Source organism: Schistocerca nitens, chromosome 3 (assembly GCF_023898315.1).
Source record: "Schistocerca nitens isolate TAMUIC-IGC-003100 chromosome 3, iqSchNite1.1, whole genome shotgun sequence".
Classification (NCBI taxonomy): Eukaryota; Metazoa; Arthropoda; class Insecta; order Orthoptera; family Acrididae; genus Schistocerca; species Schistocerca nitens.
Window position 1 is genome coordinate 537,539,282 of NC_064616.1, and position 22,564 is coordinate 537,561,845.

The following is a 22,564-nucleotide window of genomic DNA, read 5'->3' on the forward strand; positions in this document are numbered from 1 at the left end:
TTCAGAGCGCGCAATGTTCCCCACGCATTGCGTGATGAGGTCGCCAGAACATTACACGATTTAGAATCTCAAGGTGTAATTGACCGTGTGCAGGCTTCTCTCTGGGCCTCACCCTTAGTAATTTTGCCAAAACCTTCCGGAAAACTGAGACTTTGTGTGGACTTCAAGGCAACTGTGAATCCACAACTTGTGACTGCTTCTTTTCCTTTGCCCCGCCCGGAAGATCTTTTTGACAAACTGTGCCCGGGAAAATATTTTTCCAAATTGGACCTAGCTGATGCGTACTTGCAACTACCTGTGGACGAAGAATCCCAGCGCGTCTTGGTGGTAAACACGCATCTTGGCTTGTATCGCTTCAAAAGACTGCCATTCGGGTGTGCATCCGCCCCTGCATTGTTTCAGCAATATTTACAAACTATTTGTGCGTCGGTCCCTACTGCTGCGAACTATCTGGACGATATTGTGATCTCCGGACAGACAGAAGCCGAACATTTGCAAAATCTCCGAACATTATTTCAGGTATTGCGTCAGAATGGTCTTCGCTTGAGAAAGGACAAATGTGTGTTCTTTGCTCGGGACTTACCCTACCTGGGGCATGTCATAAATGCCCAAGGTATACATCCGAGTCCAGAGCACCTCCGTGCCATACAGGACTTACCTGCTCCGCAGAATTTGAAACAGCTACAGAGTGTGTTGGGTAAAATAAATTATTATCATAAATTTTTGCGCAATGCTTCTTCCATTTCAGCTCCGCTTCATCGCTTACGCCGTAAAGGTGTTCCGTTCGTCTGGACGACGGAATGCGAACGCGCCTTTCGCCAGTTGAAATCGGCGTTGCTTTCAAATACTTGCCTTACGCCATTCGATCCCCGAAAACCCCTTTTGTTGATGGTTGATGCATCGGATTTCGGGATCGGTTCTGTGCTTGCACACAAAGATGGCTCGCATGATCGCCCTATTGCCTTTGCGTCAAAATTGCTCTCATCTGCGCAAAGAAATTATTCACAAATAGAGAAAGAAGCTTTAGCTCTCGTGTTTGGTGTTACCAAGTTCCATGACTTCTTGTATGGTCGTCACTTTACAATCATCACCGACCACAAACCTTTGACATCGCTTTTTCATCCGACCAGGCCTGTACCTCCACGTACAGCGCAGAAATTCATTCGCTGGTCACTTTTTCTCTCGCAGTACCGCTACGATATCTTGTATCGGTCCACTGCTAAGCACGGCAACGCTGATGCGTTGTCCCGTTTGCCTGTTGCTGAGGATAAGGCATTCGATTCTTCCGAACTTGCTTGCATGTTCATTGATTCAGAAACCGATGACGTGGTCGCATCGTTTCCGATTGATTTTCGTCGTGTAGCTACAGCCACAGCTGCTGACCCTGTCCTTGCTACTGTTTTGCGTTTTGTTGCTACGCAATGGCCCTTGTCAAAGTCACGGATCGAAGATCCTTTGGTTCGCCGTTTTTTTGCTCACAAGGAGAGACTTTTTGTACGACGTGGTGTTTTGTTGTTGCGTTCCGATAATGATCAATCCCGAGTCGTCGTCCCACGTTCGTTACAGTCCTCTGTCTTAAAGCTTCTTCACCAAGGACATTGGGGTATAGTGCGTACGAAACAACTTGCTCGTCAGCACTGTACTTGGTTCGGAATCGATGCTGCGATTACGAATATGTGCTCCTCTTGCGTGGCGTGTGCCGAACACCAATCCGCACCGCCGCGTAAATTCTTTGCATGGCCGAACGCCACTTCCCCTTGGCAACGCTTGCACATCGATTTTGCTGGTCCATTCTGGAATGCTCGATGGTTGGTTGTGGTCGATGCTTTCAGTAATTTTCCTTTTGTTGTCCGGATGTCTTCCACGACGTCTTCTGCCACAATCCAAGCCTTGTCTGCTATCTTTTGCATTGAAGGTCTTCCGCAGACTCTTGTTTCCGACAATGGCCCACAATTCATGTCCGCAGACTTTCAGTCATTCTGCAAGGCCAATGGTATTCAACATCTGACATCCGCGCCGTTTTCGCCTCAGTCCAACGGTGCCGCGGAACGATTGGTCCGGACTTTCAAGTCACAGATGTTGAAATTGAAAGAATCGCATTCTCGGGAGGACGCTTTGTTGCTCTTTTTGTCTTCGTATCGCTCTCAGCCCCGCGATGGTCGCTCGCCGGCTGAATTGCTCCATGGTCGATCTCATCGCACCCTGATGTCTTTGCTACATCCGCCGCATCAGGTTCCTGTGCAGCGGCAGGCTCCTGCTTTTGCTCTTGGCGACGTTGTCTATTATCGCACTTATCGCGGTTCACGGCGTTGGCTCGCAGGGCGCATTCTTCGCTGCCTCGGCCGCGCGATGTATTTGGTTTTGGGGGCCTCTGGTGAGGTGCGTCGGCATCTCAATCAGCTGCGCCTCTGTCGTCGCCTGGGTTCTGCCGCTCCCCGTCTGCTTTCAGCGACGGAGCCGTCAGGTCAGCGCCTTGGGGACCCATCTACTGGCTCGCCTCATCCCCAGGTGTTGCCGACGCTGCCTTCCATTTTGCCCCGTGGCGTCGCGCCGCCGCCGCAGCCGCCGCCGGCGCCGCCCGCAGTGGACGCGTCGCTGCAACCGCCTGGCGCCTCCCTGGGTCACGCGCCGCCGCTCGCTTCCCGTGACCAGCCGTCCTCCGCCTTGGACCTCTTGCCCGCTCCGGGCCAGATGTCGTCTTCGCCCGTCGGGTGCTCCGACCACATGGAGGTCGACCCTTCTGTCTCATTACGTGCGCATACACCTCATGTTGACGTGCACCCTGGACTAGGTTTGCAGGCGTTTCCTAGCTCCCCTCGGACCGAATGGCCGGGTGCGGGTGGCACAGCCTCGCCTGTTGTTAGGCTCCCCACCTCATCGCATACGTCAACATGGGGTCCTCCCCACGGCGGGCGGAAGCCTTATCTCACGACCGTTCGCCGATTTGCGGGGGAGGAATGTGGTGTCACCGCTAGACACCACACTTGCTAGGTGGTAACTTAAATCGGCCGCGGTCCTGTAGTACATGTCGGACCCGCGTGTCGCCACTGTGTAATCGCAATCCTAGCGCCACCACATGGCAGGTCACAAGATACGGAATAGACCTCGCCCCAGTTGTACGGACGACATAGCTTGCGACCAGACCTACCAAGTCTTCCTCTCATTTGCCGAGAGACTGATAGAATAGCCTTCAGCTTATTCCATAGCTACTACCTAGCAAGGCGCCATTTGTATCAGTGCTTATAGCTTACTACTATTCAAGAGATGTATTCCAACAAGAGAATAAAGTTAAGTATATTATTCCAGCTACGTACTGTTCTTCTTATTCATTAATAAGTCTCATGTTCCAGTACTTCACGCCCGTCTGCGTTAGTTTAGCGTGCACTTTCAGCCACTTCGATCTACAAGGTGTTGGCCCAGCTGCCGACACATCAGAATGTTATGTCACTGGCACACATATCAGACGCATGTCAATATCGTCGTTGACCTGAAGTGAGGGGCGAAAACTGGAACCATTAGACGACCCCTACTGCAACTTGTACCTCTGTGTGGAGCTCTATTGTCAGGCGCGTAATGGGGCCCCTTAGGGATATGGCAGCAAGAGAGGGGAAGAAAACCAATGTGCACTCCGTGTGCATACCGGGGGAATCATTCAAGATGTGGAAAGGGTCCTTCCGGATGCCATGAAGGGTACAGGGTGCACCCATCTGCAGGTGGTCGCTCATGTCGGAACCAATGATGTGTGTCGCTATGGATCGGAGGAAATCCTGTCTGGTTTCCGGCGGCTATCTGATTTGGTGAAGACAGCCAGTCTCGCTAGCGGGATGAAAGCAGAGCTCACCACCTGCAGCACCGTCGACAGGACTGACTGCGGACCTTTAGTACAGTTCCGAGTGGAGGGTCTGAATCAGAGGCTGAGACGGTTCTGCGACCGTGTGGTCTGCAGATTCCTCGACTTGGGCCATAGGGTGGTGGAGTTTCTGGTTCCGCTGGATAGGTCAAGAGTCCAACTACACGCAGCAGGTGGCTATACGAGTAGCAGGGGTTGTGTGGCGTGGACTGGGCGGTTTTTTGGGTTACATGGCCTCGGTCAAGTACAGAAGGTGTAGCAGTATCAAAGGGGCGGGGCAAAGTCAGGACATTCGGGGACCAAGCAGCAATCAGTATTGTAATTGTGAACTGTCTAAGCTACATTGTTTAAGTACCGGAACTTCAAGCGCTGATAGAAAGCACCGAAGCTGAAATCGTTATAGGTACAGAAAGCGGGCTAAAGCCAGAGATAAATTCTGCCGAAATTTTTACAAAAGCACAGACGGTGTTTAGAAAAGATAGATTGCATGCAACTGGCGGTGGCGTGTTTGTCGCTGTTAGTAGTAGTTTATTCAGTAGTGAAGTAGAAGTGAATTATTATGGGTGGAGGTTACACTCAACAACCGAGCTAGGTTAATAATGGGCCCCTTTTACCGACCTCCTGACTCAGCAGCTTTAGTGGCAGAACAACTGAGAGAAAATCTGGAATACATTTCACATAAGTTTTATCAGCATGTTATAGTCTTAGGTGGAGATTTCAATTTACCAGATATAGACTGGGACACTCAGATGTTTAGGACCGGTGGTAGGGACAGGGCATCGAGTGACATTATACTGAGTGCACTATCCGAAAAATACCTCGAGAAATTAAACCGAGAATCGACTCGTGGAGCTAAAATCTTGCACCTACTGATAACAAACAGACCCAAACTTTTCGACTCTGTAGGTGCAGAACAGGGAATCAGTGACCATAAGGCCGTTGCAGCATCCCTGAATATGGATGTAAATAGTAATATAAAAAAAGGGAGGAAGGTTTATCTGTTTAGCAAGAGTAATAGAAGGCATATTTCAGACTACCTAACAGATCAAAAAGAAAATTTCTGTTCCGACACTGACAATGTTGAGTGTTTATGGAAAAGTTCAGGGCAATCGTAAAATGCGTTTTAGACAGGTACGTGCCGAGTAAAACAGTGAGGGACGGGAAAAACCCACCGTGCTTCAACAACAAAATTAGGAAACTACTGCGAAAGCAAAGAGAGCTTCAATGCAAGTTTAAACGCAGCCAAAACCTCACAGACAAACAGAAGCTGAACGATGTCAAAGTTAGCATAAGGAGGGCTATGCGTGAAGCGTTCAGTGATTTCGATACTAAAATTGGTTCAAATGGCTCTGAGCACTATGGGACTTAACATCTATGGTCATCAGTCCCCTAGAACTTAGAAGTACTTAAACCTAACTAACCTATGGATATCACACAACACCCAGTCTTCACGAGGCAGAGAACATCCCTGACCCCCGGGAAAGTAAAATTCTCCGTACCGACTAGACAGAAAATCCTAGGAAGCCTGGTCTTAGGTTATATCAGTAAGTGGCACAAAACAGCATATCAAGACACTTCGGGATGATGAGGGCGTTGAAACAGAGGATGACACGCGTAAAGCTGAAATACTAAACACCTTTTTCCAAAGGTGTTTCACAGAGGAAGACCGCACTGCAGATGCTTCTCAAAATCCTCGCACAAACAAAAAAATGGCTGACATCGAAATAAGTGTCCAAGGAATAGAAAAGCAACAGGAATCACTCAACAGAGGAAAGTCCACTGGATCTGACGGGATACCAATTCGATTCTACACAGTGTACGTGAAAGAACTTGCCCCCCTTCTAACAGCCGTGTACCGCAAGTCACTAGAGGAACGGAAGGTTCCAAATGATTGGAAAAGAGCACAGGTTGTCCCAGTCTTCCAGAAGAGTCGTCGAGCAGATGCGCAAAACTATAGACCTATATCTCTGACGTCGATCTGTTGTAGAATTTTAGTACATGCTTTCTGCTCGCTTATCATGCCGTTTCTGGAAACCCAGAATCTACTCTGTAGGAATCAACATGGGTTCCGGAAACAGCGATCGTGTGAGACCCAACTCGCTTTATTTGTTCATGAGACCCAGAAAATATTAGATACAGGCTCCCAGGTAGATGCTATTTTCCTTGACTTCTGGAAGGCGTTCGATACATTTCGGCACTGTCGCCTGATAAACAAAGCCTACGGAATATCAGACCAGCTGTGTGGCTGGATTGAAAAGTTTTTAGCAAACAGAGCGCAGCTTGTTGTTCTCAATGGAGAGACGTCTACAGACGTTAAAGTAACCTCTGGCGTGCCACAGGGGAGTGTTATGGGACCATTGCTTTTCACAATATATATAAATGACCTAGTAGATAGTGTCGGAAGTTCCATGCGGCTTTTCACGGATGGTGCAGTAGTAAACAGAGAAGTTGCAGCATTAAAAAATTGTAGCGAAATGCAGGATGATCTGCAGCGGATAGGCACTTGGTGCGGGGAGTGACAACTGACCCTTAACATAGACAAATATAATGTATTGCGAATACATAGAAGAAGGATCTTTCATTGTATGATTATATGATAGCGGAACAAACACTGGTAGTAGTTACTTCTGTAAAATATCTGGGATCTCCCGAAGAGATCACGAATGAAAAATTAGAGAGATTCGAGCGCGCACGGAGGCTTTCCGGCAGTCGTTCTTCCCGCGAACCATACGAGACTGGAACAGAAAAAGGAGGTAATGACAGTGGCACGTAAAGTGCCCTCCACCATACGCCGTTGGATGGCTTGCGGAGTATAAATGTAGATGCAGATGTAGATGTAGACGCTATTCTACTGATAACAAGAGGCGGCCTGCTTTGTTAAGTGTTATCGTGGACAAATGCAAAGTATCACATCTTGGTATAAAACTGCATGACACTCGCGAGCTCGACTTTTACTTATGGTGCACATACATCATACCTGTGAATTGTACATTAGCCTGAAATTTTGCCATGGAAATTATCTGGAATATGGTGTTGCGACACCTAGCTCTTATCTCGCCTGACGGTGTTGTTCCATTTTTGACGGACAAACACTACGTGTGAACAGAGAACAGGGAGATATATAGTCATAGTCTCATTCCATTCATTCAGTAGGACTAGAATAATAATTTTTTCAATTTCCACAGATACCACAAAGAATAATCAAGTGCATGTGAATTTCTAAGGGACCACATTGCTGAGGTCATCGGTAACTAGAATTACGCACTAATTAAACTAATTTATGCTCAGAACAACACACACACGCATGCCCGAGGTAGGACTGGAACCTCTGGCGGGAGGGGCATCGCAACCCGTAGCATTTCAGTAACACGATAGTTGAGATCATTAGAGAATTAGTCTAATAATCATTGCCGCGTAATGAATGTTGCTTCATTGCCGTGGCTGTAATGTAAATCCGCCGTGCGAAATGCATTAAGTCACAGAAAGAAAATAACATCCTGAATTTTCAAATCCTCATGAGGAAACGTTACTTTAAACATAAAAGTTATAACAATACGTTTAGCACGTAAATAATAAATACAGTTTAGAACACGTCGTCCGAAGCCATGATGACATTCCGTGCTAATTTAGAATTATAGTTGCCTTCTAATGGCAGACACAAGATAACCTTAAAGTAAAACGAAAAAAAGAGAAGGAATGAAAGAGAAAATGTGCTGATGATAACGCAAATTCGGTGGAACATGTTCGCGAATTATACAAAATGAACAAAATTGTGTGCTTGCAAGGATGGGTACCTTCTTCACTTCATTATGTCAATAGTTCACGTTTTTCATTAATGCAGTACAGTAGGTTTAACCTTAGCAATTAATATGTTATCGTAGAGATGAATGACATATCTCAATCTGGAGTGTGTGTGGTTAATCCTAGTGCTCCCATTTAATAAGTCTATACCAGTTAACGCAAAATGTTGCAAGAGAGTTTCTGTTTTTCAACAGTTAAATTTCCTACATTGCTAAACAGGAACTTTCACAAGCTCAGTATGATACGTAACAAACTAATTTCATTTTCTTTTCTCAGTTACAGATATTCTTTGTGAAAAGAGATACCTCACAAATTAATGTCATTTCCTTTCCTCAGTTGCAAATGTTCTTTGTAAAAACCCAGAGTATAGTTCCAGATTTGTAGAGATCCTAGAAAATACGTCTACCTACATAACAGTCACAGCAAGCAGCTTTCAACATAAGATTGCTCAGTATAATATTTCTAAGACAGCTTTGTGCTATTAGTAATATAATTTTATCAGTATTACCTCACGGTTCATTACATCATAATATTTTAATAAAATATTAGCCTGATAGTCTTGTGTTCGGGATCTGTATGCCCTGAGCTTTGCCCCATGAATTTAACAATTTATTTATTCAAACATCACTTGCTAAAGCTAATACTACAATACAGGTTAAATCACATAAACTGCAGTACACAAACTGTAATATATGCATTATCTACAACTGGAATGATATTTCAGCTGTGATTCCATTTTCATTTTTGGTTATTGATGTCCATTCATCAAAAAATTTTTATCTAATCTGGTCACCTGAAACAATATGTGATCTCTTTGCTTAGCTATTATTATCATAAAATTAAGTTTAAGTGAAGTTACAGAAGTTAAACATTTCTCAGTCACGTAAAGGATCAGACATGCTATGAGAAATGGAAAATTAAGCCTTAGAAAGACAGTTCATGGAGTATCGTCATCACTAACATCAATCTGTAATATATATATATATATATATATATATATATATATATATATATATATATATACATATATAACAGCAGAAGTAAAAGAAATATAATAATTCTATGTGAGACTTATTTTAAGATTAAATTAATATATCTGAAAACCAATAAAGTGGATGTTACTTGCATCATATCCATTGCATTAAATGAAACATCTGCAGCGTGTATCTACATTCCAGGATAGATGATTAAATTATTATTTTGCTGATAGTGGTTAGACAGGTGTTTATATGGTTCCACTTCTTCATTGAAGTTGTTCAGGAAGTGTGCACGTAGTGGGTGTAGATAGTAATGACGCTAATTTGGAGCTTTGTGTAATGTCCATTCCGCACACAATTAGAGAAAAATGATAAATTTCATTATTTGAAGACGTTCATAAGCAATGTTCACTACAACCATAATGTCTCTTCTGTTAAAACGCATAAGGGATGGTAATTCATTAAATAAGAATTGCAGTCAGATCACAACAGCATGTGGAGGGCAGATAATGAAATGTAATACAACAGAAATTATTCAAAATCTATTTATTTTCATATAGAACCACTACAAATTCTTAACTGTAACTACACAAATGTTGTATACATTAAATATCAAAGCAAAAGAGGCTTAGTGCAGTTGTAAAACAATCTTTAATTTAAAAAAAACATACTGTACACATTTTCATCTTCTACTAAATCTATTAGTAAAATATATTGCATTATAATACTTATATATAGAATAAACAAAATTTTACAACTGTAACTACACAAAAGTTGCTTACGTTCAACATAAAAGTGAAATTGATAATATTAACAAAACTGTATATTCAGCCACTTTAGTCAGTCATTTGCTTTGTGTAACACGTTGTGTGACAATCTCATATTCTACTGAAATTGTTAGGTTACCTACAGTCTCCATTTTCATGAACTGGACAAGGGTAATTTACAAACGTGTAGGTGGTAACATTGACTAGACAGAATACTAGGAGCTCATGTGATACACCCAGAAAATTACACTTTTCACATCATAATTCACTTCACATACACTTAATTTAGCTAGTAGAACGCAGATTTCAGAAGTACAATTGTTCTCTGTGATACAAGGGTCAAAGAAATTGAACATAGCTTTATCCACTATGACACTGTTGTTGACTGAAGAGGATTTTCGGGTTTCGTATATTTTCGTGTGTGTTGAGGGGGGACATGTGTCTGTGTGTTTACATATGCAGTAATGAATCAATCAGAAAGTATGGATAGGGGCAGAAGGGTAAAGGATAATAAGGGATCAAAACTAAGTGTGGTGGAGCAGAGGAGAGGAGGTGCTTGTTTCTGGGTGTGTCGTGGATAAGTGTGTGGATGGGGAATTTTAAGTACTCTAAACAGTAACTGTATCATGATATTCGACAATAAGGAATTCTCCATTACTGTACTGCATTGTGTATTTAATATTATACTCAACAGAGAGGAATCTAACATAGTAGCTCCACATTCTCCAGATGGATGCTATGATCTGAGCAGCACCGAGTAATATTATCATGATTGTGGTTAATTGGAGAACAGTGGTAGATACACACAAGGCCATGTTTTCCATCTGTGATACTGATGTGTCATTTCCTAATGTTGTATTGTGCTCTGATTGAGGGATAAGTGTGCCCATTTCAGCTTGTTCTCTTGTCACAATGTACTCAACATAACCTTGTTTGAGGTGTTCCATTCCAGCAACAAATGTGTCTGTGGTATACATTTGGATATGCTCCACAGTTTCCACTTCAGATCTCAGTGTGTTTGTGGTCTGAATAACACTAGTCTCCTTGGTCAAATTAAGTTCATCATACTGTTCAGTAATGTCAGCAGATACTGCGGAATTATCTACTGTCAGTGATGCTTTCGAGACTTGGCTGAAGACTGCAACATTCCTGAAACACAGAAAAGTAAAATTATTAGTATTGTTTGAGCAAAATTAGCTTACTTCAATGCCAGAGAAGCTAAATATCATTATAGCTACTAAAATATATTAAATAAATAACAGTGTGGCCATAATGATAATTTTAAAATCAGTCAAGAGAATTTATTAACTAGGAAATGAATTTCCTTATAGCATGGTATTAGAACATTCTATATAAAATGGAATGTAGCTGTAAAATGATCTTACAGTAGTAGAAAACTTTGATAGTTCTATGTAATGTTGAACAACTTATACATAAGTGTAGTGTCATAGAGGCAGCTACAACTATATATCACCCTCATGACTGTCAAACCCAGTAGCATTGTCTCTGTTTGAGAGTATAAAGAGGAATATGTTACCATCAGTGCACCAAACCATGAGAAACTCTTGTAATGTGTATCCCATGTTCTGGACCACCCATACCAGCTTGTCAATTAAGATGGCAAGAAGTGAAGTGTATGACTATGCTTATCTTTACAGCATTTTTGTTATATGTAGTATGTACTCAGCTATCAGTTTTGTTTCTTTTAAGAAATAGTTCCTCTGTAACCATTAACGATAATTTGATGTGCAATTCATTTTGACATTAGGCAGATAAAATCAGTAATAAACAGAAGTGATAATCGTGAGGTATAATTGTCCTAGCAAAAAATAGAAACAAATAATGGTGATGACTTCATGTGCAGTAGTAAACATAACTCAGATCTGGTGTTATTAAATTATAAGAAATTGTAACATTAAGCACTGATAAATATGTAAAAGGAGGTTGTAACGTGCTAGCTGGTATTGCTTATTAGCCAAATGCCAATTCATAAATAAAATAAAATGACTACAACCTACATGGTTATACTACCTCATAAATATACAGCTCTTTCTCTGCCCTTAGAGAGGCTTTTGGTTAGAATCTATTGTTTACACTTAAAGATTCAATTCACTTAATCTCAAAGTCCATTCATTCCTGTCCAAAACTGAGTAACATTCATGTGAAGCTACTAGAACAACCATAAAGGGTAAGAACATGCTATGTAGTACTTACTCAAATTGACGATCAGGCAGCTCATATCCAGGAACGACGGTTGTGAAATTCCCAGAATTTGTGGTACGTTCCTTAAGTACAGCTGTAAAAACTGAAATAGAAAGAAGTCTGTAAGTACCCACACAAAATGAAAGTCAGGTAACTTTTTCACTTTCCTAACAATTTGTCACAATATTACTGTAGCAATCTATGCAAACTGTAAATAAGACCATTGTTCATAATAGGGGACCATAAAGAGTCCTATCCTGTATGTGAGTAGACTGCATTTAGTTATGACCATTCAGCTGTATTAAAACGACGAAAAATGTTTGTTTAAGATATCAAATAATTTATCATATGCATAGGTTTTTAAAAGTTGTCTCAGTTTATGTTTTTAGAAGATTTATTCTGAGCCTTCTATCACTGATTACGTCCCTAAGGTTTCAAACTTATTTCGATAGTAAATCACCATCACTGCGACCCAATACATTCATTATATACAAAAATTCGTTTGAGAAGCTGATATAAGCAAAAGTAGTGCGACGAATCTATTCAAAAAATTCCATAGACTGTGTACATCAACCAATAATTCGGAAGCTCAAATCAAAATTGGAGTAGTAGAAAGAAATTATTCATTGAGTAATGGTACTTACCAAAAATACTTAGGAAAAAAGAGAATAAATCCATGTCTGTAGACAGATCGACGCTAAAAAGAAAATTGCCTGCACTTAACAATAACTCACGTCTTCTGGACGCAATGGACAGCTCGAGAATGACGCGAGTCACTGCTTGCTTTGTGATGTCATCGACAAATGAGGTGGTAGGCTGCTGGCGAGCGAGCCTAAGGCTGTTAGTAGAGGTCGCCCTTGTAGCGAAGACGCCAGCTCTATCTCTTAGATAATCTTGGTATCAACCAAGTGAGTTCTTCATGCGCTCTCTTTCATATTGGCCTCCTAATTTCCTGCAACAGATGGCTTGAATGTTAAAAGAAAACGATGACTTTTACACGGAAATAACCTGCGCTTTGAAATGAGGAAAAAATTAAGAGACATCGGTGGAAATCTTTAACCACAGTGTGTTCATCACCTCTGTTTCAGATAAAACCTGCTTAGTTCGTTATTGTCGACTTCATTACGTATCATTTCGTGTAAAGAGTGATGTGGCTTTAGTAGCCAGTGAAATACACAGGCCTTCACATTCGTGCATCGCAGGTAGACATACACAAGCGGGATTTCGTAGCCTAAACCAGTTGTACTTTTTATACAAATTTTTTTTTCGCGTTGTGATGTATGTTGCTCAGTCTTATATAACAGATGCGTATGGTGGTATTTTCGAAACTTGCAAATTTGGGAACTAACTATCTTATGAAATAATGACTTAAAGCATACTGCAGTTACATTTGCTTCTTTGAAAATATCTCATAGTGAGAGACTTGCCGTTAAAACACTTACGTAAAAATACCTTTCTACGAGAAATATTTAAAGTAATTTGGATCCTATCATCTTCATTACTATTCACGACACGTTTTGTGAATTTCGATGAACATCTATAGGCAGATACAGCGTATTTTCGATTGTATGTTTCAGCTGAAGGTGGATAGTGGAATGTTCTCTTTTTCATTAATGATTCCATTACGCAGCACACAGTAAACGAATATAATTCGCACGCTTGTATAAAACTTTTAGAAACCAGCATAGAACATCCGGCTCGTAATATCTTTATAATAATACCACAGAGGTACCCATTTTGCAGAGATTAGTGCACGAACCCAACATGGCATGGATGCAAAAATCGTGGGGAGTCCCCTGCAGAAAAATTGAGAAATTCTGCCTCTATAGCCGTCCATAATTGCATGATTTTACGCAGAAATCGACCTCTCAGTTACGTTCCATGTCGGGTTATCCGATTGGCCAAATCATTCGCTCGAACTGTCCAGAATGTTATTCATACCACTGATTAAGAATTGTAGGCCAGTAAGATATAGCATTGTCATCCACCAAAACTCTATCGTATTTTGGGGACATGTAGTCCATGAATAGGAGCACATGGTCTCCAAGTAGCCGAACATAACAATTTCCAGTCAATGATCGGTTCAGTAGGACCAGATGATGCAGTCCATTCCATGTAAGCACAGCTCACACTGTTGTGGAACCAACATCTGTATGCACTGTGCCTTGCTAATAACTTGGCTCTATGGCCACATTCGAACTTTATCGTCAGCTCTTCCCAAATGAAATCGAGACCCATCTGAGAAGGCCACAGTTTTCCAGTAGTCTAGGGTCCAACCAATATTGTCACAATCCCACGAGAGCCGCTGTAGCCGACGTCCTGCTGTTAGCAAAGGGTATCTACTGCCATAGCCGATGGACGCAAAATTTCACCGCACGGTCCTACGTCCCTCCACAATTTCTCCGATTGCTTCGTGCAATGTTGCTTTGCTATTACCACTGACGATTCTACGGTAACGCTGCTGCTCTCGGATATTAAGTGAAGGTTGTCAGCCACTGCGTTGGTCGTGGTGAGAGGAAATGCCTGAAATTTGATATTCTCGGAACCCTCTTGGCACTGATGATCTCGAAATACTGAATTTCCAGACCGACTATTCCTAGAAGCCTGGGTGTGTCTTTTCAGTCAATGGTTCCTTTTAATGCAACTCTACAAGAAATTCCTTTTTTTCCCCAACAATTCAGTACTTTCATATTAGTTACATCGTCTACCCATTTGTCATTCAGCATTACTTTGTAGCACCACATTTCAGTGGCCGCCATTGTCTTCTTGTCTGAGCTAATTATCGTCCAAGTTACTCTTCCAGACAAGGTTAAACTTATTAGAAATACCGTCAGCAAAATTTCTTAGTACTTCAATATATATTTCATGTCAACAATTTTCTTACTATAAGTAAAGTAGGGTCTGCACAGCAAAAATCGTCGATCCTTTTTAGTGTATAATTTACTAACTTAATTCTGTCAGCGGCACCTTACGTAATACGACTGTATTCCATTTCCGTTGACTGACTTTTCATTGTGGTCGTCTAACAACATCATTTAAAAACATTGTCCATTTAATTCAGCTGCTCCTCCAACCCTTTCATGTCTCTGACAGAATTAGAATATCATCCTCGAGCCGCTAAGTTTTTGGTTCAAATGGCTCTGAGCACTATGGGACTCAACTGCTGAGATCATTAGTCCCCTAGAACTTAGAACTAGTTAAACCTAACTAACCTAAGGACATCACAAACATCCATGCCCGAGGCAGGATTCGAACCTGCGACCGTAGCGGTCTTGCGGTTCCAGACTGCAGCGCCTTTAACCGAATGGCCACTTCGGCCGGCGCTAAGTTTTTGTTTCTACTCTATGAACATTATTTCCTTCGCCGAATTTCTCACTAGTACTTTCTATTGGTGTTTGAATGTACACAATTATTAAACTAGAAGAGAAAGACGAACCTTTATCCCTCCCTTCCGAGTCCTTATCTTACTTTCAGCCTTCCCACTTTTGTAACGACGGACTCGTGTGTACAAAAATTGTAGACAGCTTTCGCTCCTTGTATTGTACTCGCTATATTGAGAATCTGAATGACTATATTATAGCGAACGTTCTCCTAAGCTCCCTCCAAATCTAAAGATGGTACAAACGTAGCTATTCATTTATTCAGTAGACCTTCTAAATAGGAAGTATCACAAACTTGCAAGATATTAGGCCTAGGAATCGATGCGCGTGAAATTTGAGCCATTATTCTGACAGTAGGTAGTCACAGTTTTCCGTATCTACAGCTTTGAAACTTAAGTGCACACCGGTTGTTTGTTATTCGCTCCATCCCACTGCAGCCGCCTAATGCCCGAGCGTGACGTGCTATACAGCCGAGCGTCAGCCAGAACTCTCTTATCTGTGACATGTTCAAGTCGAGGGAGGATGTAAACAAATCTGCCCTACGTGTTTTGAAATTTTGTTCGACATCGAGTATTATTGTATGCTACTGTAAATGTAATTACTAATGTGGGTATGTGCTATGTCAACCTTAAGCACATGCAAGTTCTATATTATTTTAACAGTATTCTCGTACTTATGCTCTGGCGATATGTGCCTCGAAATCAGAATGAATAATACTAAAGAAGTGAAGAATTATGAAATGAAATCGGTGATTTTCGATTTACAGTTTCATAATGCCATTTATGTTGAATAATAGCGCATATCCTACAGATTTCGTTCACTTCAGCAGTGCCAGATTTAGAATAAAAAAAACGTGTTAATAATCAGATAACGCTACGCTACTTATTTATTGAGAGACTCAATCGTTTCATTATATGAACTGCATTTTTGAATCACAACGCAAGTATGTTCAAGACAAAAGGCTGTGTGGTATCAGCAATACGTTAGGAACTGCTCACTTTGACGCAGTAAACAGAGCATCTTACAAATGTGGAAAAATTAGTTCACAAATGTGTTACTTCACTGGAATTTAATCGCTAAGCACGAAGGTTTAAACACTGCACTTTCAGAAAGCCATAATTGCGTACTGTGTTTGTTAATGCCAAAATTTTCACGAGGGATTGATTTCTGGGTCAGATATCACGCTAGTTAGTTTTCTTCTCCTTAAAATATGAGGTCACGTTGGTGATGTCCTCTTGTAAGATACGTCGTAACGTCAGCAGGGCTTAGTGTGTTCCTACATTTGTCCGGCACAATAAGTTATGTTCCCCGAGGGCGTTTCCATTACTTTGCACAAGAGTGGCTGAACCTTTAAGTCCCAGACTGCTGGATTGATATTACGGTCAACACGCTAGACCTCTTTTCCGCCTTCCTCTACGTCCACCAGACAGTATGGTACGCGATTCTTTTTCTTTGGGGCATGATAAAAGATCGTGTCTACTTTCCACCACTACCTATTATTTGCCAGAGTTGATACACAGAACTGAATGGGCTGCTGCTTTCATTAATCCAAAGTGTGAGCTGAATTAAATTTTAGGTATGATTTGTGCCGTATAACTTAAGGTGCATATACAGAAGACTTGTGAGAAAAATTATGTTAGTTACCCTCCAGTTTTATGTTTGATTTGTTGTAATAAAATCTGAATTGCACTGTCGTAATATACTACTGAAATTGTGTCATCCTTTAGTGACAACCCTATATAGTAATTTCAATGTAGAGCATTTTACATACGGAATAATTTCATTCTTTTCTCTGTGCAGTAGGATTTTCTTTTTTTCGGGGGGGGGGGGGAATATGTGTATGACATTATGAAAAGTATACCATATTTTTCCCTTTTTTCAGGTGAAATACGAGGGTATTTAGCGTGACAGCGGTTAGCGTCATGTGTATGGCAAAATGACCGAGAAACAGATAGCATCTAGTCGATATCCCCTGAAGTAGCCATGTAATATTATTGTTAGTGGTTTAGTGTAACGTTTTGGTACAAGTAAGTGGCCAGGATATAGTGCAGAGAGGGATAGTGTATGTATTAACGGTCTGAGAGGAGAACAATCTTGTGATACAACATTCAACCAGTTCCATGGAAATTTCTTGAGAAAAAGCAAGGATGCGAAGGTATATGAAATTTAGTGTAGTGACTTGAATTTAAAGATGTACTTTGTGAATGGCTGTAAATCTCACACAGAACTGACAAAACAAGACTGTTCCCATGACCTGAAAATCCCGTGTACCTTCCGTATTGTAGAGCTCGTATCGGTGGTAGTGTAATATGCGCTGGAACCGACGACAGTACCAATCGTAACACACTTTTAGGAATAAAATTGTTTTCTTCTTACTGTAACAATATTACGCATAGATAACTCTGATTTTCTGTGATTGCATATAATTAGGTATAGCACTTTTATCTGTCTGAAAACCGATATCAGTGTTGCTCTAGCAATGCAGAATGTCCGTATGTAGCGCCCTGCCGCTGCATCAGAGGTTGCTCAGTGTCAACAGAAGGCGACGCTTCTGTCAACAGTAGATGATCAGATGGAGCACACTAAGGGACTCACACGCCTATCAACTGGAGTACCGTTAGTTCGGGCTGCGTCTTCTCCTCCCCTGTTGGCAGTTGCGTAGTAGCAATTGCATACAGCTGGATCAGAGAAATCCATCTTGCCCACAACTCGAACAGGTCTTTATCTGGCCGTCGTAAACTATGATGGAACGGCTTCCGTTGATGTTTCAGTAGGACTGGACATGTTTGGTAAGTTCTATGCGCACCTGGCGCACTTCGTTCAGAACTGGGTACATGGTAAAGCGTGACAGTTGTTCCAACGTATAGCTTATCACAGTGCCATAAGGTCTGAACGCTGCGGTCACCATCTCTGCTGACATCCCAAACGGCAACACGAACACACGGACAGTCCTCTAGCCCAGACTTGCATGTTCCACTTTCAAAGGGCAAGTGTCTCCATCCGAATGTCTGAAATGTAGTTCTCTCGTCTTTTTGAGAATACTTTCACAAGCCGCGTCGTCCACCAGTTTCGCGTAGACCACTCTGCTCACGATGGAGAAGCGAAACACTATTAGTTCGTGATAATCAATGTAAACGTCATCTCGTAAAATATGTTCAGTTTTTAATGCATTTCATTACACATACTCGGTCGTAAAACTGAACTTCACTATCGACATTCTTCGTGAATATGTCATTGCTCTTTGAAGACAGTAAGCTGCACGGAGACGGCTGTAAAGTACAAAAACACAGCGAGGGCGCTGATGAGGCATGGACGAAAAAAGGACGTCCAAGACGCTGCCCTGCGTAGGGAAGACTGATTCGATCCCCGTATCTCCAGAATAGAAAGTAACCGCCTTAACCACTACACCAATTTACCAATTGCATACGCTATACATTGGAAATGGTAAGAAATGATGTCTGATATCACACATTTTCCCTGTAAAAGAAGTGATATACTGAGTGAAATCGGCGCATTAGGTCTTCGACAGCAATGCAGACAATTCATCTGACTCTGAATACCATGAAAGGCGTTAGGGAGGAACTGAAAGTGACACAGTAGTTATTCTGCTAAGTTTTATCAGATCTGCTTTTTAGGAGATGTCATGTGTAGGAAGTGTGTGAGAACTTGGTACCTGCTAACGTAAGTGACATAAAATTTCGATACAGTGATGACAAAGCTACTTATGTGGCAATTGCTCGTGCAGAAAATCGCTTGAGAATCTTTGAAGCATATATCCTATCACCACGATTGAAATGTACTAGACAATACTGTTGAATTATACATTTATCATATCTATCTTAACACAAAAGTATGAAGTACTGAAAGAAAACTGTTTCAGTCCCAGCTGAGAAATAATTCATGTATATCACAAAGCAATGAAAATCTTTCATTACAAGTAAAATTTATCTCATCTGATGCAGATTCAAAAAGATAGATACGAAAGAGTTTGCACTTCTGCTATTCAATACCTTTGTCACTTCCATATTCACCTTAGTATGTTCATTGCTTCCTGATCATGATTGGCTTAATGACAAACAAAACACAAATTATGCTCATTAACTACCCCTTTAAATCTTTTCTGAGCCTTTGTTGTAAAGTAACTCAGTATTTAGAAAACAAACACTTCAGCTCACTGTCACATTGTAATAAATTGAGGTTCTCAGGTGGCTTATGATGCAGAGTTTGTCATTTGATTTTGTCATTGTATTTCGTTCTGTCCGTTTGCAGACTGAATAAAGAAAACTAGAAAAAGGTTTCCAAACGACAGCGTACCTCCAGCGATATCCAAATCGACTTGCATATCACCCAGTGCATGTTAAATCGAGCATATTACTGCTAAGCCGAAATGACACTTCTATGGTATACCTTTTGTCATTATGTGCATTTTTGCTAATGTAGCTTACTTGGAACGTGATATTAGACAGCCTTAACATTAAATCTGGATTCAAACAACAAATTTAATAGAATCAGTGTTACATCTTAAATGGAAGGCATTTAGAATATTTCATCGAAATGACAAGACAGTACAGTATTAGACATAAAACCTGTCTTCTTGCCGGTCGCTGTAGAGACAATGACCGAGTTGTGCACTTAAGAAAGGTCCAATATTCCGACCACTCGTAAATGTCCGGCCATATGCATGGTCAGGCATCCCTTTAGTATCCGTAAGTGTGTTTCGGAAGGTCACTCAGTATTCTCGAGCTGTTAGGAAAATGGATTTGTTCGTCGTCGATTGGCGTCACCCAAGAGCTCGTAGCAGGTATCGTTGTTCAATCCACAAAACACCCAGGAAACATTTTCATTAATGATGGTAGACCTCTTACATTTCTACATTGTGACTACTCAACTCTGGCTTTAACTATTTCCACAGGCTTAAAACGCAGATGTATACAATAATCGCCTGGTACCAAACGAGTGTTGGCATTCACAGAAAGATCATGCACAACTTATGGAAGTATGCCGATGTTAGTGCCATTACAGATGTTTACCAGTTCAAATGTTCTTTAGTATAACTTTATCTTACGAAGAAACTTGACAGAGTTAACCACCAGTATCTTAGAACCACCATACATGAGATAGGAATTCCACTACAACTTATTAACGTCATCCTTGAAATTCTCGGTAAAAGAGTTACAAGAATAATTACTGCTGACTAAAGAAATTGAAATAAATAGCTCGGTGAGACAGGCTTGTCTGATGTCGATAGCACTGTGTACGATCGCCACTGAACCTTTACTTGCCACTTTGACCCACCGTTTACGAGTCTTAATCATCAATGGAAAGAAGATTGTTTGTAATTCCTACACATACGACGTAGGTTTTCTAGTCACGGACCGTCACGAAGTAGAGGAAGCTCTTTAGATCGTTAACAAATACGAACTTGCTAAAGGAGCGAAGTTGAGTTAAAGGGAGTCTGGCATTATGAATTTAAGATTCAGCATGTCTCTACATCACTGTCAGCTAACCCCATTCTCTAAAATGAAATGCTTAGACATTGATACAGGAACAATAGAAGGCACACTGTCACTGTTAACTACAGGACAGGAATCTCCTTGCAAGTATGCTCACCTGTGTAGAGACCCACTCTTTCAGGACGACTGATGAAATACAGAAAGTAAACTTAGCCGACGTCTGCCTAACAGTGCTGCCGATGTCACAAGAGACGATGAAAGAGATCATGTCAGCTTTAGGCCACTTCATCGCTCGAGGATACATATTCAAACTCAGGTATTGTACGCTAACCCTGGCCCCAGGAGATGGAGGTTTAAATTCAACACATGTTAAAAACAAGTCACGGGCGTTATATGTGTGTAACACACACAAACAGCAAAGGACTCAACCAAACAACCAAACAGTTTAACTGCACACTTGTTCAGTGAAAAAGCACCGACCAGTCGGCAACCTTCCAATAATGTACACTATATTCCGAATGAAGTTGTTTACCTCTAAACCTTTTTAATTGAACTAAGTTACATCAAGTAAAAAATCCCAGAAAAGAGGCTCTCGACGGTGAACTCAGTTAATAGGAAGGTGATGGAAAACCAGAACAGAAACATTATCGAACAAAAACAGCCAGACTACAGATGGCCAGTAGTCACACTCCTGTGGTCTAACAGTGATAGTGAAAGCGTCTTGGTACCAAGCAGTCAACCGAAAAATACACAACTCCCAGATTCATACCATATAGATGGCGGACTCACCCGTGTGCACAACGTCCAACTTAATAGATGATGAAGAACTTTGTTTAAAAAAAAAATTGTTCAAATGGCTCTGAGCACTATGGGAGAACTTCGTTTTGTGTGCATCAGTATTAAAGAGGTCCGGAACTTCATTCGACACGGGATGGCAACCATCACAATGGCTTTCGCGAATTCCATTACCCTTCCTGACTCTTTGTACCCGAACTGAAATTCGTATCCTAAAACAAAACCTAATTCCGTTAACTAGCTGAAGGGACGTTCAGTCAATTATTTAATGTCAGACGATAGTAAAATTAGGGACGAGTTCTGTATGTATATTGCATCCCAACTTCATCTACTTCCAGAAACAAGAACCTACACGAAAAACTATGCCCAATTCCTAGAGGCAGCTCTAAGACAAAACCACCGTATTCAGGAATAATGTAGGTTATCAACAAGAAATGCAATCAGATTCCAATTATGTCCCATTTTGATTTTCCTGAGAACATGTCTTTCTTATCAGTTTATTTCCTTATTATATGTTTTAACTATAGTTATTACGTTTATTTCTGTATTCGAGGGCGAGAAGACGGCGTCATTTTTATTAGTCAAATAGGTCTATCAGAGAATTCCGGCACAAGAAGTTGAAGTCTATTTAATTCTATTGTATTTTTCTAAGATGAAACGTATTTAGTTTGTAGAAATATCGAGATGTGCACACATCATTACACAAGAGACACAGAACTAAAAAAAAAGGGGGGGGGGCTCTGCTCTGTCCAGGCAACTGGGCGGGCAACTGGTACTTGCTGAGTTCTAAGCCGCACTTGTGAAATATAAACAGATAAACGGAAGAACAATGGAATCATGAAAAGGTTGTCGGCGAACTGTGTGAGCAAATCTCCGAGAAGACGAACTGTGAAGCAATCGGTAAGCTGGCATACAAATACAAATGACATACAAATCACTAAACTCCTCTAATTTAAGCATTGACGTCCATAGCAACGACAGTCTCTAAAGCTAACTAAATAGCTAGCCGACGATGGCACACATGATGATGAGAGCATAGATGGGCTACTACGGGAAACGTGAGGAAGAAAAAGGATGCTAAGCACTGTGATCTGTAAACATAAAGTTCGAGTCCTCTCCATTCCCTAGTTTCTGAAATCGCATTTCAAATATCTGCTTAAGCTGTATGTGTGATGGAACCTCGAACAAAATTTGCTTCATTTTCTAACCCACCTGTAATAGCATAAAGTTCCACAAACATTTCCTTCTGACAGGTCGTGGCTGCGTCAAGATCAGAACAGTTTACGCTCGAGGGTTTCCTCGCCCCCACAGCAGTTATGCGTTACCAGCCATACGCCTC